The following is a 12,573-nucleotide window of genomic DNA, read 5'->3' on the forward strand; positions in this document are numbered from 1 at the left end:
CATGGTTATGTTCCGAACAGAGAAAAGCTGCCTTGTGAAACACCAGCTCTTATAGGAAATTTATCAAACTTGGAATTTTGATAGTTTACATACCTTAAGGCCCCTTAGCGTGTCATCGCAAAATGGCTTCTTCAAAATCATTGACCGAAATCAACTTTACACAACATTGCACCAATACATATTTGTAAAAAATCGACACTTATCTTATTTTATAAAATAATCAATTTCACGCGAGATATTCGGCATAAAAATGTATTCACACTACTTCAAATACAAGCCTCTTTCCAAGTAATCACGATTACTAAGCATTAGTTCACTCGAAAGTAGAAATTTTTAACGATTTGTTTCGACCGCACTAAAATGTGGTTGGCGGTGTTTATCACCCACCGCAGTACCAACGATGACGGCGGCAGCGTGGTGATGTCTTTTGGCGCGCACAATCATTGATTATTGCACGCAGTGATGTCGATCCTGCTGGCGAAATCAATTAAAAAATCCAGTCAAACACATTGGTTATGCGTCATAAAATCAAAAATAATTTGTGGGGTGATTATTTTTTAACTTTTTTACCACAATTGTTAGTGAAATAAGCAAAGCATTATAATTTACGGAATCTTCACCAAGCGGTCCGCCAGCACTGCTGTTGCAGCAAACATAAACAGTGAGAGAGTGTACCAAAATAATTCGATCATTTCTAGCTTGTTACATAAAAATCTAACATTTTTCGTGACATCTGGATATGTTTCCTTGTTATTCATTGAATTAGAGTAGTTTACTGCTTGAGTTGCTTTCAAATGATTCATATTCTCGAAACGTTTACTTTGGAAGTACCGAGACAAAGAGGTGCTATTTTTGTTTGTTTGTTTATGGAATTGGTAAAGAAAGGCTACACAACTACTATCGAGCTTGATGATTGTTTGGAATAAGAATCAAATAAGAAGAGCAAAATTTGAGCTGACACGCTAAGAGGCCTTAAACACGAGTGGGACGATTTTCACGAAGTCTGTTCAGCTGCTTGGCTTCGCCGATGATATTGATATTATTGCTCGTAAATTTGAGACGATGGCGGAAACGTACATCCGACTAAAGAGTGAAGCCAGGCGAATCGGATTAGTCATTAATGTGTCGAAGACAAAGTACATGATGGCAAAGGGCTCCAGGGAGGAATCAGCGCGCCCGCCACCCCGAATTTATATCGACGGTGATGAAATCGAGGCGGTTGAAGAATTCGTGTACTTGGGCTCACTGGTGACCGCCGACAACGACACCAGCAGAGAAATTCAGAGGCGCATTGTGGCAGGGAATCGTGCCTACTTTGGACTCCGCAGAACTCTACGATCTAATAAAGTTCGCCGTAACACGAAGTTAACCATCTACAAAACGTTGATTAGACCGGTCGTCCTCTATGGGCACGAAACATGGACCCTACGTGGAGAGGACCAACGCGCCCTTGGAGTTTTCGAACGGAAGGTGTTGCGTACCAATCTACGGTGGAGTGCAGACGGGACTTGGAGAAGGCGAATGAACCACGAGCTGCATCAGCTGCTGGGAGAACCAACCATCGTCCATACCGCGAAAATCGGGAGGCTACGGTGGGCGGGTCACGTCATCAGGATGTCGGATAGCAACCCGACTAAAATGGTTCTCGAGAGTCATCCGACCGGTACAAGAAGAGGTGGAGCGCAGCGTGCTAGGTGGGTCGACCAAGTGGAGGACGATCTGCGGACCCTACGCAGAGTGCGGAACTGGAGACAAACAACCATGGACCGAGTGGAATGGAGGTGGCTACTATGTACAGCAGAGGCCACCCCGGCCTTAGCCTGACCGGTAAGGTAAGTACATACCTTAAGTATTCGATCGGATAAATCAAGCATAACTTTTCAATCCGACGTAACTAGCCGAGTGGTTAAGGCTATGGATCGCCAATCCAGAGACGGTGGGTTCAATTTCCTCTCTGGTCGGAGAAATTTTCTCGACTCCCTGGGCATAAGGACTGTATCGTTAATTATGAGTACACCTTTGAGGCTCTGTATTAAAAAGACTATGCCTTATTTTGACAACTGCTATGTGTCTATGTGTTGCTAACGTTGTAAACAAACGATAACCTTCATTGAAAGTTAAAGTTTCTCCTCAAGTGCAACAATGCGAGGGTTTACGGAGGAGAAGCGAAAATCGATTGTGACCAGGCACTGCAATAAAAAATGATCGCTAAGAAAATTAGCAAAAAATGAATGTGTTAGGGTTTTTGTTGTCCAAAATGCTATCAAACGATTCGGTATGCATAACACACTGGAAGACTCACCCGGACGTGGCAAAAAACCAGGTGTGTCCAAGTCAAATTTGGACAGCAAAATTTGCAAAATCGTTAAAGGAAAATAGGAGGTATACATCAGAGATTGAGCAAAAAAGTGTGAAACGTTTGTTGGTATGGTTCAACGCGCCAAGTAGTGTAATTCCCTGAAGACCTACCCAAAACAGAAATGTCCAAAACGCAGTCAAATTCTGGCGGATTATGTGAAAACTCGGGCTTGGAAGCTGTACGACGATATTTTGAGCAAAAATTGCATGTGGATAATCATGGATGATGAAACGTATGTCAAATTGGACTACAAAGCACTTCCAGGGGCACAGATTTTCACTGTTAAGCATGGCACGGATGTTACGAATTAGGAAAAATCGATTTTTTGCGTAAAAATTGGAAAAATGTGTTGGTTTGGCAAGCAATTTGTCAATGTGGTATAAAATCGTCACCTTTCTTCACCGTCCCAGGTATGAACGTCGAAATATACCGGAAGGAATGTCTCCAGAAACTTATTCTGCCACTCATCTGAAAGCACACAGGTCCTACATTACTTTGGCCGGATTTGGCATCCTGCCACTATGCGCGTGACACCTTTGACAGGTATGAAGTAAACAATGTTCAATTTGTGGAAAAGACAATGAATCCTCTACATTGCCCGCAAATAAGGCCCGTTGAGAAATAGTTAACTTTGATGAAAGGGAAACTACGAAAAAAGGATAGAGGAGCAGAGGACGTCACAAAATTCAAGAAAAACTGGGTCAACGTTAGCAAACCATCGTCGGAACGGTTGTCCAAAACCTTATGAAGCACGCCAAGAAGAAAGTGCGAGAGGTGGCAAGATCCACGAAAAATTAAATATACAATCATGTCATGGGCTTTTCTGATGATCAATAAACAATGTAGTTGAATTTGATTTACAAAATAAATAAAACATTTTGAAATACAGCAATTTTCAGGTGTACTCATAATATTAACGATACAGTCCTTAGTTTATCGTTGTCCTTCAGTAGGTCGGCCCCAGAGACACGTTCTCCTCCATTTGGGAAATTTGTGCCATTGTGCCGTTGTCCTTGCCTCACAATGTACAAATTCATGCATTTTTTTTATTCTTTATTATTGTGTTTTTGAACTTTTAATGTTAGTTCAACACACTAAATTAATGAACGGATGAGAGAGCTGACAAATGAATTCATACAGGTTACAATCGTGGAGAAACTTTAATAGTGTTTTGATGGTATCCGGATCGTCCCGTAGGACTTCTCCAATATTACCAGCGATGTTGTGGAGTCGACGTTGGCCTTCGTAGATGGGACACACGCAAAGAACATGTTCTACTGTGGCTGGGATGTGGCACACTTCACACTCCTTGCGGAACGGACCACCTCCCATGTTGTGTGATAGAAGTGTGCGCCCGGTTCGGGGCTGTTCATAAACCACGTAGACCAAAATTTGGCAATCTCAGACCCCTCCCTCCCCCCTCGTAGACATTTCGACACCAACATTTCAAAAGGGCGTAACTGCTTTTGGAATCATCACCTTCTTTTAAAGCTGTGGATCATGTGTTATGATTTCCATGTTTTTCACAACAAGTACCAGATGGGAAAAACTCTCCTCTTTCCGACAACCACGGTGGTTTGAGTGTAAGGGAAGCAGTACGACCTACAGCTTTGAAAGAAGGTATTACTTCCAAATGCAGTTACGCCCTTTTGAAATGTTGGTGCCGATTTGTCCATACAAAAATTTTGAAATTTGTATGGAGCGTAGACTTTGGCAATACCCCCCCCCCCCCCCTCCCCCCAAAAAGTCTACGTGGTTTATGAACGGCCCCTTCGCAATCGAGAGATTACTCTCTGATCTTTGAGCACTGGCAAATCAGTCCATGGTTCAACCGTGTCTTTTATTTTCCGCAGGAAAGTAGTTCTTAATTGGCTCCATAGCTGGATTTGATCCATCGTTTAAGATCCATGAGCGGGATGCTGTCAGTGTGTCGTTCACGGGCGTGACAAATTCATGCAATGGCAGGCAAAGAATTAATAATTGTGGAAGCGCTCAAAGAACACTAAGTTGAAAAGAGTTCCAGTGGGAACGTAGAGCCATAAAAGAAGAAAAAGTTTTCGATACTATCAAGCTTTCATGCCTCACACACTTATTTTAGAGTCCTTTGTTCGGCTGTTCTATTTTCGGTAAAAGTTCGAATTACCGAAGTTCAGCACAGTTTTACCGAAGTAGTTATTTTTTACTGGACGTTCGGTAAACGTTACCGATGATTCGGTATTTTTTGCTGAACATTCGGTAATCTGAACTTTTACCGAAAATAGAACAGCTGAATATGGTACTTTATTTCAAGTGTGCAGTGGAGTAACTTTCAGATTTATTTGAACTGCTCATTGGCAACAAAAGAATGTACGTCAATTTGAATCACCATTCTATTTAAAATACACAAAGTTTACTGATAGAAAACAGTAAGCTATTTTGACTTTAATAACTAGAAGATTGATTAGGATTTGTATTCAAACAACTTAAACTTAATTTTTTTTTTAATTTTCAGGAAAGTTTGCCAACTGAACATTTATTTTATTATTATTATTATTATCTTTATTAAAGAGGTATCCAACTTCACAGTTGGTTCGCCTCTAACATTTATTTTGTTAAATATATTACCCAAAAAATATAAGCCGTACTGTTAGGGTCATCACCATCTCTATCCATCATATAATTCAGTTGTTACTGATTGAATTTCTGAAGAATAAAAACTGATATTGGTGTGATTGATATAAGAGGTAAAAATTCAGAAATAATAGCAAAATCTAGTTTAGTGAATTGCTCAATAATGGCTCGTTAACATATTACAAGATCAAAACAATATCAGACAAGATTTATCGACCTGTTTCTTAAAAAAATACATATATAAAAATTGCCAGTTTTTCATCAAATTTTGACATCAAAAATATTAAAGTTGATAACTTATGAGTTGTGTCCCTATTGCAGGAAACCGACGATATCACTATTGATTACTCCATCTATACTAGAACGTATTGCATTGCACTTTCTACGTTACGATAATGATTACAGAGTGCAATTCGCTGAAACATTACTATCGTTCTGTAAACACTGCCCGATCCTGAATCGAATGCCGTGCCGACCAGCCGAACGTTCAGCAGATTATCTTCTCCGAGAAGCAACTCTCACCAACACACTGCTCTCGATTTTCGCTCATTTTCGATGAATAACCGGATTAATCATACCAACACACATGCACTGCTCGTCGTCATCCCGAATGATTGTAGTGATTGTCGCGAGACGGATACCGTCTCCGTCGTTCCCACGGTTTAATTGTAATTGTAATTGTAATTTTTTTTTTTTTAGAGTTTAGAGTGTGAGTAACTTCGGTTTTGTCGTCGAGTGACTCTTTTTGAGTGACGAATCAACCAACACAGAGGGAGAGAACGAAGCAATCAGGAAGAAAAGAAAATTTTGCTTCTGGGGCTATCCCAGTCGCTCTGCGTAGTTCGATACCAACCACGATTTGTTATTCCCTATTTTGACAGCTCAGAAACAATGCCACAACTTGACGATTACAAACAATATTTTCATAATTTCCGTCGGAAAATTCCAAATTTTGAGTCTTTTTTGACGGACGAACGATAATTATAGCTGCTGAATTCGCATTTTTATTGCCTTTTCGTGCAACCCAAATATGGCGGGCGGCATTTGCAAAAGCTGCAATCGGAGCGAGGGATCAAAATTTGTTATTTAGGCCCGTAATAGGCCATCGTACGCATGATTTCCAGTGAATACGGAGAATATAGACATTCATAAAACAATTTCTGGTAATTACCTGTGATTTAGAGGGAATAATCCACATGAAAACCGCGAAGAATAACACGGCCTAAGCACAACACAAGCCACTCTTCGTGAAGAACACAGGCGCTTCACTTGACCCTACGGCGCGGCACTCATACACACGCACACAGCCGTACGATCCCGACACGGCTTCGATCCACGTACAATCCCCTGCCTAGGCCAGGCGCAGCGAATTTGGTACCGTTTTCGAACGCAGCACCGCGGCACCAGCGCCAGTCCCGTCAAAACGGCAAGCAGTTGCTTGTCGTACGCGTTTGTTCGTGTATGTGTATGTGTTGGATTACAAAGTAAAACGCTTTTCACTCTCCCGATCCGTGTCAATGTGTGCGTGATTTGTGCAAGTCAGCGATCCACCAAGCAACACTTTTCTCGGGATTTATTTTCAAACTTTCCACCTAAAATTCCACTTCCCAACCGGAAACTTCATATCACGGGCACACTTGGCCCCGTAAATTTTCACAATCGATGGTTTTTCTCAGGAAAAATCCACTTTTACAGCACGAATTTACCGCACTTCACTCGAGTGAAAATCTCCTGCCCAATTTTTTCCTTCTTCTTGCGTTAATGCTTTTCGAGTCAACGACGACGACGGACAACCTAAACGGTGTTGGTGTGAGTGTGGGTTGTTGTATGCAGCACAGCAATTCGCCGCACAGTGAACGAACGAGAACCCAAAACATGGCTAAATTTGTATGTTGTTCATGACAGGTGGGCAAACCGATTTGGACACAAGCGTCTACCCATGTAATACACTTATTTCCTATCGTGTAGCTTTGAAACGTTGTTTATAAATATTGATCAATCAGACACTTGCATTAGTCCTATTCACCGACGTAGGTTGAACTTGCTCGAAGTTGCTGCATCCTACTCTTACACGTTTGTTGACTAATGGGTAAGAGCAAGATGCAGCAACTTCGAGCAAGTTCAACCTGCGTCGTTGAACAGGACTATTGTTTTTGTGCGAGTTCCACAATGAGAACTTCAACAGTCGATGCGGAACAGTTGGGACGTTAAATATTTAAACATAAAAGGGTAAACGAGGACGTGAATATCGTACTCGCCTTTATTATATTTCAAGACCAAAAAATGCTTCATTTTATTTTGACGTTGCGTTTTAACTGAAAGGATACTTCATGTAATTTTCGCAAGGGCTGCTCCTCAGCTGAGACGAGACTCGCGAAGAGGAAAAAAAGCAACGTCAAGTGCAGCCCAACTGAGCTGTCAGTTGTAGCCCGTTTGATTACGTTACCTAAAACGAGGAAAGTATTGCTATCCGAGATAAATTCTGAAGCCAAAATTCACTCCGAGCAGCATTTTCTTCTCCTGTACTGTCAAAAATAAATTGAAAACAAAATATTCCAATGATTACTTTGCTTGGCGATTGTTGGCGATGCAAAATTTCACCTCAACATGATTTTGTGCGTGAATGGGATTCAGTTACACTGCATGTGAGGTGATGCGGTCACTTACGTGTTTGAACCACCAGCCCAAAACATAATGTCAACACAGATAGGAAGAAGAAAAAAATAACAGAGTGGAGAAAAAGAAGACCGTCTTCGCGAGTCTCGTCTCAGCTCCTCAGTAGTGCTCTACACTCAGCCAAATAAACTTAAGATTTCCATAAGGCCCAGCTTATGAAGCGACCTTTAAAAAAATCATAATGATTCGAATGAATTTCATAAGGTCGCTCTATGATGTAGAATCTTGCGTAGAATCGTCTCACAGCTTGGCCTATATATCTAGCGTCTAAGTGTAAAAGGTTCGATTGAATTTGCATCTTGTCACTTTAATTTGCCGAAGAGAGACTCGATGAAGAGAACTCTCTCATGTTACTTTCGCCCTTATTTAAACTCAATCTAGAGTTAAGCAACATGGTATTCTCAAGCGTCGATAGCCGTGTGGATAAAACAGTGATCCCGACGCTCATGGATCGAATCCAGTCTGCAGTATTTAAAGATTTTATTTTGTTCTTCTTTTAAGTCTACCTTGTGAAATTTGTCATAAAAAGCAGGATCAATCCATAAGTTTCAGTTATAGCAAAAAAATCATAAGGTATTTCGATAAATTTTGTTAGTTTTTTCGCTGAGTGTATAAACAAATCCACAGTTATTAACAATATCAACATAGAGTTTCCTCCACTAATGTGTATCATGTGGCAGGCATGAATAAACTCTATACCCAAGAGAGTCGAAGAAATTTTCTTTTAAAAAAAGCTCCTGTATGTTGAATCGTTTCACATTTAGGGAATGTCCATAAATTACGTCAGGCAAACATCCGACATTTTCAATCCACCCCCAGCTGAGGCGGGTGATTGCGAGAAATATCAAATATTTTCAACTGCTAATAACTCACTTGTTTTAATAAATAATTTAAATCGATTTGCACAAATGGCTAGAGCATACTCCTAGCTTTGTGATGCATGTAAAGAAGTTTGTCTAGAAGCGGTTTGAATTTGAAACGCAGAAAAATGCGAAAACGGGAGACAGAAATTTTTGTCGTCGTTGTGCTCGAGTACTGGCGCTCTCGCGCTTAGAAACCGTTTCGAGGAAGAAGGCTGCAGGAAAAAAAAATGTTATGGCATTTATTTTTCGAACAGTTTGAGTTTGGCTGGACATATGATGTTCGTGTGGAAAAATGTCAAATGTACAGCCAGTAACCGTTTTTTCCAGTACATTTCTCATCCCTGCCTGAAGCAACTGAATCTATTTCTAATCAAATTAAGCATACTTAAAGGCACACATTTTCGGCTTCCCGGCTTCCTGGGTATAGGGTGAACATTAGGATGCGGCTTATTTTTCAAAAGTTGTTGAAACCTGGAATTCGTAAGCTCTTTTGGATTCAAATGACACAAAAAGAGAAACCTCTGAGTTTCAGCCAAAAATATTGAGATTTAGAGGTCGCGCAATCGCTTCAAAGTCGAATTTTCGAGTAATAAAAAGGTGATTTCACTTAAAGTGCCATAACTTTCTCAATTTTCATCCGATTTTCAATCTTTTTTTATGAATTTCTCACAAATTAAATTTTGAATAAACTCTTAGAACATCATTTTTTTCCAATGTTACGCAAAATATAAGTTTTTGAAGATCTAGTTCATTTTTTTCTTCTTTTCACAAAAAAATTTAACTTTGGAGTCCTATAACTTTTTAACCGTTTGACCAATTTTAAATTTTTTAGCTTGCTTTTGTAGATATTTTTGTTGCCTATCTTGGTCCTAAACAAACTTTTCATCAAAGTAGTCATTTTTATGATACTTGTTACCACCGGCCATGAAAGGGTCAATGAGTGACCGTCGTCGTCGTCGTCGTCGTCGGAGAAGCGGTGAACGCGCTCCGTTTTGTTGTCGTCCATCACGGCAGCATAAAAGTGTACAACAGCGAGCGGGAGAAACTAAGATTATTGTGAAGTAGATAACGAATAGTTCTGTGTAAATTAGTTTGTTAGTCCTTGCCGTAGGCGTGTAATTAAGTATTAAAGCGTGATGTAATAATAGTGTAATTTGTGAAATTGTAGATTTTGCCGTCGTCATGTTGTTGTCCCTCGCAGTAGTTGTGGTCGATTCACCACTGTTGGTCAATGTAAGAATTGAATCATGTTTAATTGAATGTTGTCTTAGATTATATTGTGAATTGTTTGATTAGGTCGTCCTATAATCCTGGAGGTAGCTATGTGTGAAGATTTGTAGCCGAAAAGGAAAACTAGATTGTAAGTAATTCGTTAATATTTGTTTGTAATGGTCTATTAATGTAAATATATTTTTTAGTTGAGTTTTAGTGACACAAATACTACGAGATCGTTTTCTTTCGCACTCGGAGGGCGCGAACAATACTTTTCACCAAAAACTGCCAAAATATGCCTTAAAACTTGATTTTTTCATGCAAAATTGGAATTTTTGACGATTATTTGCAATTTTTTACTCCAAATCAGATACTTAGCCTCATATTTAGGGATGTGGAACACATTGGAGGATTTTTTTTTTTTCAATTTTTTTTTCTCGCATTTCGAACATGAAAATATTTTTTGATTCAGAACACGCCAAAAACTGAAGTTTAAGGCTTCCATATGATTATTGAGAATATTGTTTTCACTTTGAGCCCGAAACTAAGCATGAAAACTATTAAAATGTTGCCAAAATTCTGATTTTTCCAATAAAATACGTGTTTTTGAACGGTTTTTGGTATTTATCTATTTTGAAACGTTTTTTTTTTAAGGTACAGCTCATTCACAGCATTTTTAGGCAACGAAAATATCTACAAAAGCAAGCTAAAAAATTTAAAATTGGTCAAACGGTTAAAAAGTTATAGGACCCCAAAGTTAAAAATTTTTGTAAAAAGAAGAAAAAAATGAATTATATCTTCAAAAACTCATATTTTGCGTGACTTTGGAAAAAAATGATGTTCTACGAGTTTATTAAAAATTTAATTTGTGAGAAATTCATAAAAAAGATTAAAAATCGGTTGAAAATCGAGAAAGTTATGGCACTTGAAGTGAAAACACCTTTTTATTACTCGAAAATTCGACTTTGAAGCGATTGCGCGACCTCTAAATCTCAATATTTTTGGCTGAAACTCAGAGGTTTCTCTTTTTGTGTCATTTGGATCCAAAAGAGCTTACGAATTCCAGGTTTCAACAACTTTTGAAAAATAAGCCGCAGCCTAGTGAACATTGTAGCACACAACGTTGAACACCCCAATGGGAACATGGGACCAGGGAGATATTTCATGTGAATATAGTTGATAATAATTGATAGATGCTTATAATTACATAGTGGAAAATGATAAGGAAAGCTGTTTTCGCTCATTTCCAAATTTATTTAAATTGTAACAAGGCATGAAGCATATTGATGCCGAATTTCGTGTACACGTCATATTAAATTATTTTACAAATATCGAAATTTCATTTTTTTTTATCAACATGAAATTGAATTGTATTGTTAATTAATTATCATTGTCTATGCGTCGATTCATAAATAATTGGGTTCTTTAGGGGTATCCAGATTATTTTATAATCAGATTCTCCGTCCAAGAATTAGTCGAAATCCAAATTTTCATCATGTTTGGAATCCGGGGACTATTTTTAAAATGCATTTAAAGTTTGTATAGGGAAAAATATTTGTTCCTGTCGAAGTGTCATTTTATCGATTAAACTTTCATTCTATCCAAGAAAATCAAAACTGTTTTGTTACGAGATGAACCAGCCGAGGGCTGAAAATCTCGATAATAAAGAAAAATAATAATAATAACTGTTTTGTTAATTTAACTATCAAAACAAAGGTATTGAAATCCAATAAAACCAAGTTATACTCAGAAAAATGAGCTCTCTCGATTAAGCTATAGAAAATAGCAATGTTTTATTCAATAAACAACCCAATTAATTAAACTCGACCATAATACGACAAAAAAATGATGAGTTTTTTGCGGGTAAATTCCGCTTTGTTTACATTTGTGACATACGATGCTTTTTATGTCTGTCTTGAAATGAGATTGAATAGAAAACATTCATATCCACTGCAAGCATAAACCAAATCGAAATTCTATTCATCCTTCATATCAAAAGAGAATACCAAATACACGTCGGGAATTAGGTCAATGAATCTTTACAGCTTTATAAAATTTAGCCACCTTTTGAGTTACTGTCGCCACTGTACACCGCTGTGACAACCCGAGCGAGCGAATCTTCTCAAGAGTGTGTGGTGTGAAATAAAATGGCGGCACTCGGCTTTTATTTCATTTTCTTCTTTACCCGTGTGAGGAGCCGCCGCCGCAAATTTTCTGCGACACACACTATCCTGACACCACCGCAGAATAATTTTTCTCTTTCCGAATAATATTCTCTTTCCGATAATCACCAGCAGCACCAATTTTCTTCCTCACAACTTCGCAGATTAGACCAAATTGCACGTTTCAACTTCAATTCTTCATCACAAAAATAAAATACGATATTTTTGAAATCGATTACTCCGTTCCACTTGTTAAAATTTTCCGTTTGCTTTTCGCCTCATCCGTCTGGCAAGCTTTTTTCCATTCATTTCACTGACACGCACCGCAAACCGCAGGGTGGGAGTCAATCCTCCGTCGTAACTTTTCTCACCATCCGAAATTCACTTCCCCATTACCGAAAATAACTCGAAATTTTCGCAACGAACACTAGTATTGATAAATACGACACCCGATATTTAAAAGTCACAATCAACCGAGACCGGGAAAATGCTTACTGTTGTTAAAAATGCAGCTTGGAATTTTCAATCAACCCTCTCACACGTACAAAAATCACACTTTTCACCATTGCAAGGCAGTAGCGCAAGCTGCCGAACCAAAGCCAAAACTCGCGAGGTGAAAACGCGTAAAATCCAAATCCCGTCGGTCGGCGAGAGATGAGGATGCGATCTGCCGTGAGTGACGACACCAACG

General features: G+C 39.0%; 1 protein-coding gene across 4 annotated transcripts in view; it reads right to left on the reverse strand.

The window, feature by feature from the left end:
• LOC109398784 (homeotic protein female sterile) overlaps positions 1–12,573 on the reverse strand; it is a 64,341-nt gene extending 51,768 nt beyond the window's left edge. For 2 of the 4 annotated variants that reach the window (XM_062856921.1, XM_062856917.1), the window contains exons 1-2: positions 11,906–12,573; positions 6,141–6,763 (exon numbers count right to left, since the gene is read on the reverse strand). The gene's annotated coding sequence lies outside the window, so the exon portion shown is untranslated. Of the gene's footprint in view, positions 1–6,140; positions 6,764–11,784 lie in introns of all 4 variants that reach the window. The other 2 variants (XM_062856919.1, XM_062856918.1) reach the window with 2 other exon arrangements.

This window comes from Aedes albopictus, chromosome 3, assembly GCF_035046485.1.
Source record: "Aedes albopictus strain Foshan chromosome 3, AalbF5, whole genome shotgun sequence".
Lineage (NCBI taxonomy): Eukaryota > Metazoa > Arthropoda > Insecta > Diptera > Culicidae > Aedes > Aedes albopictus.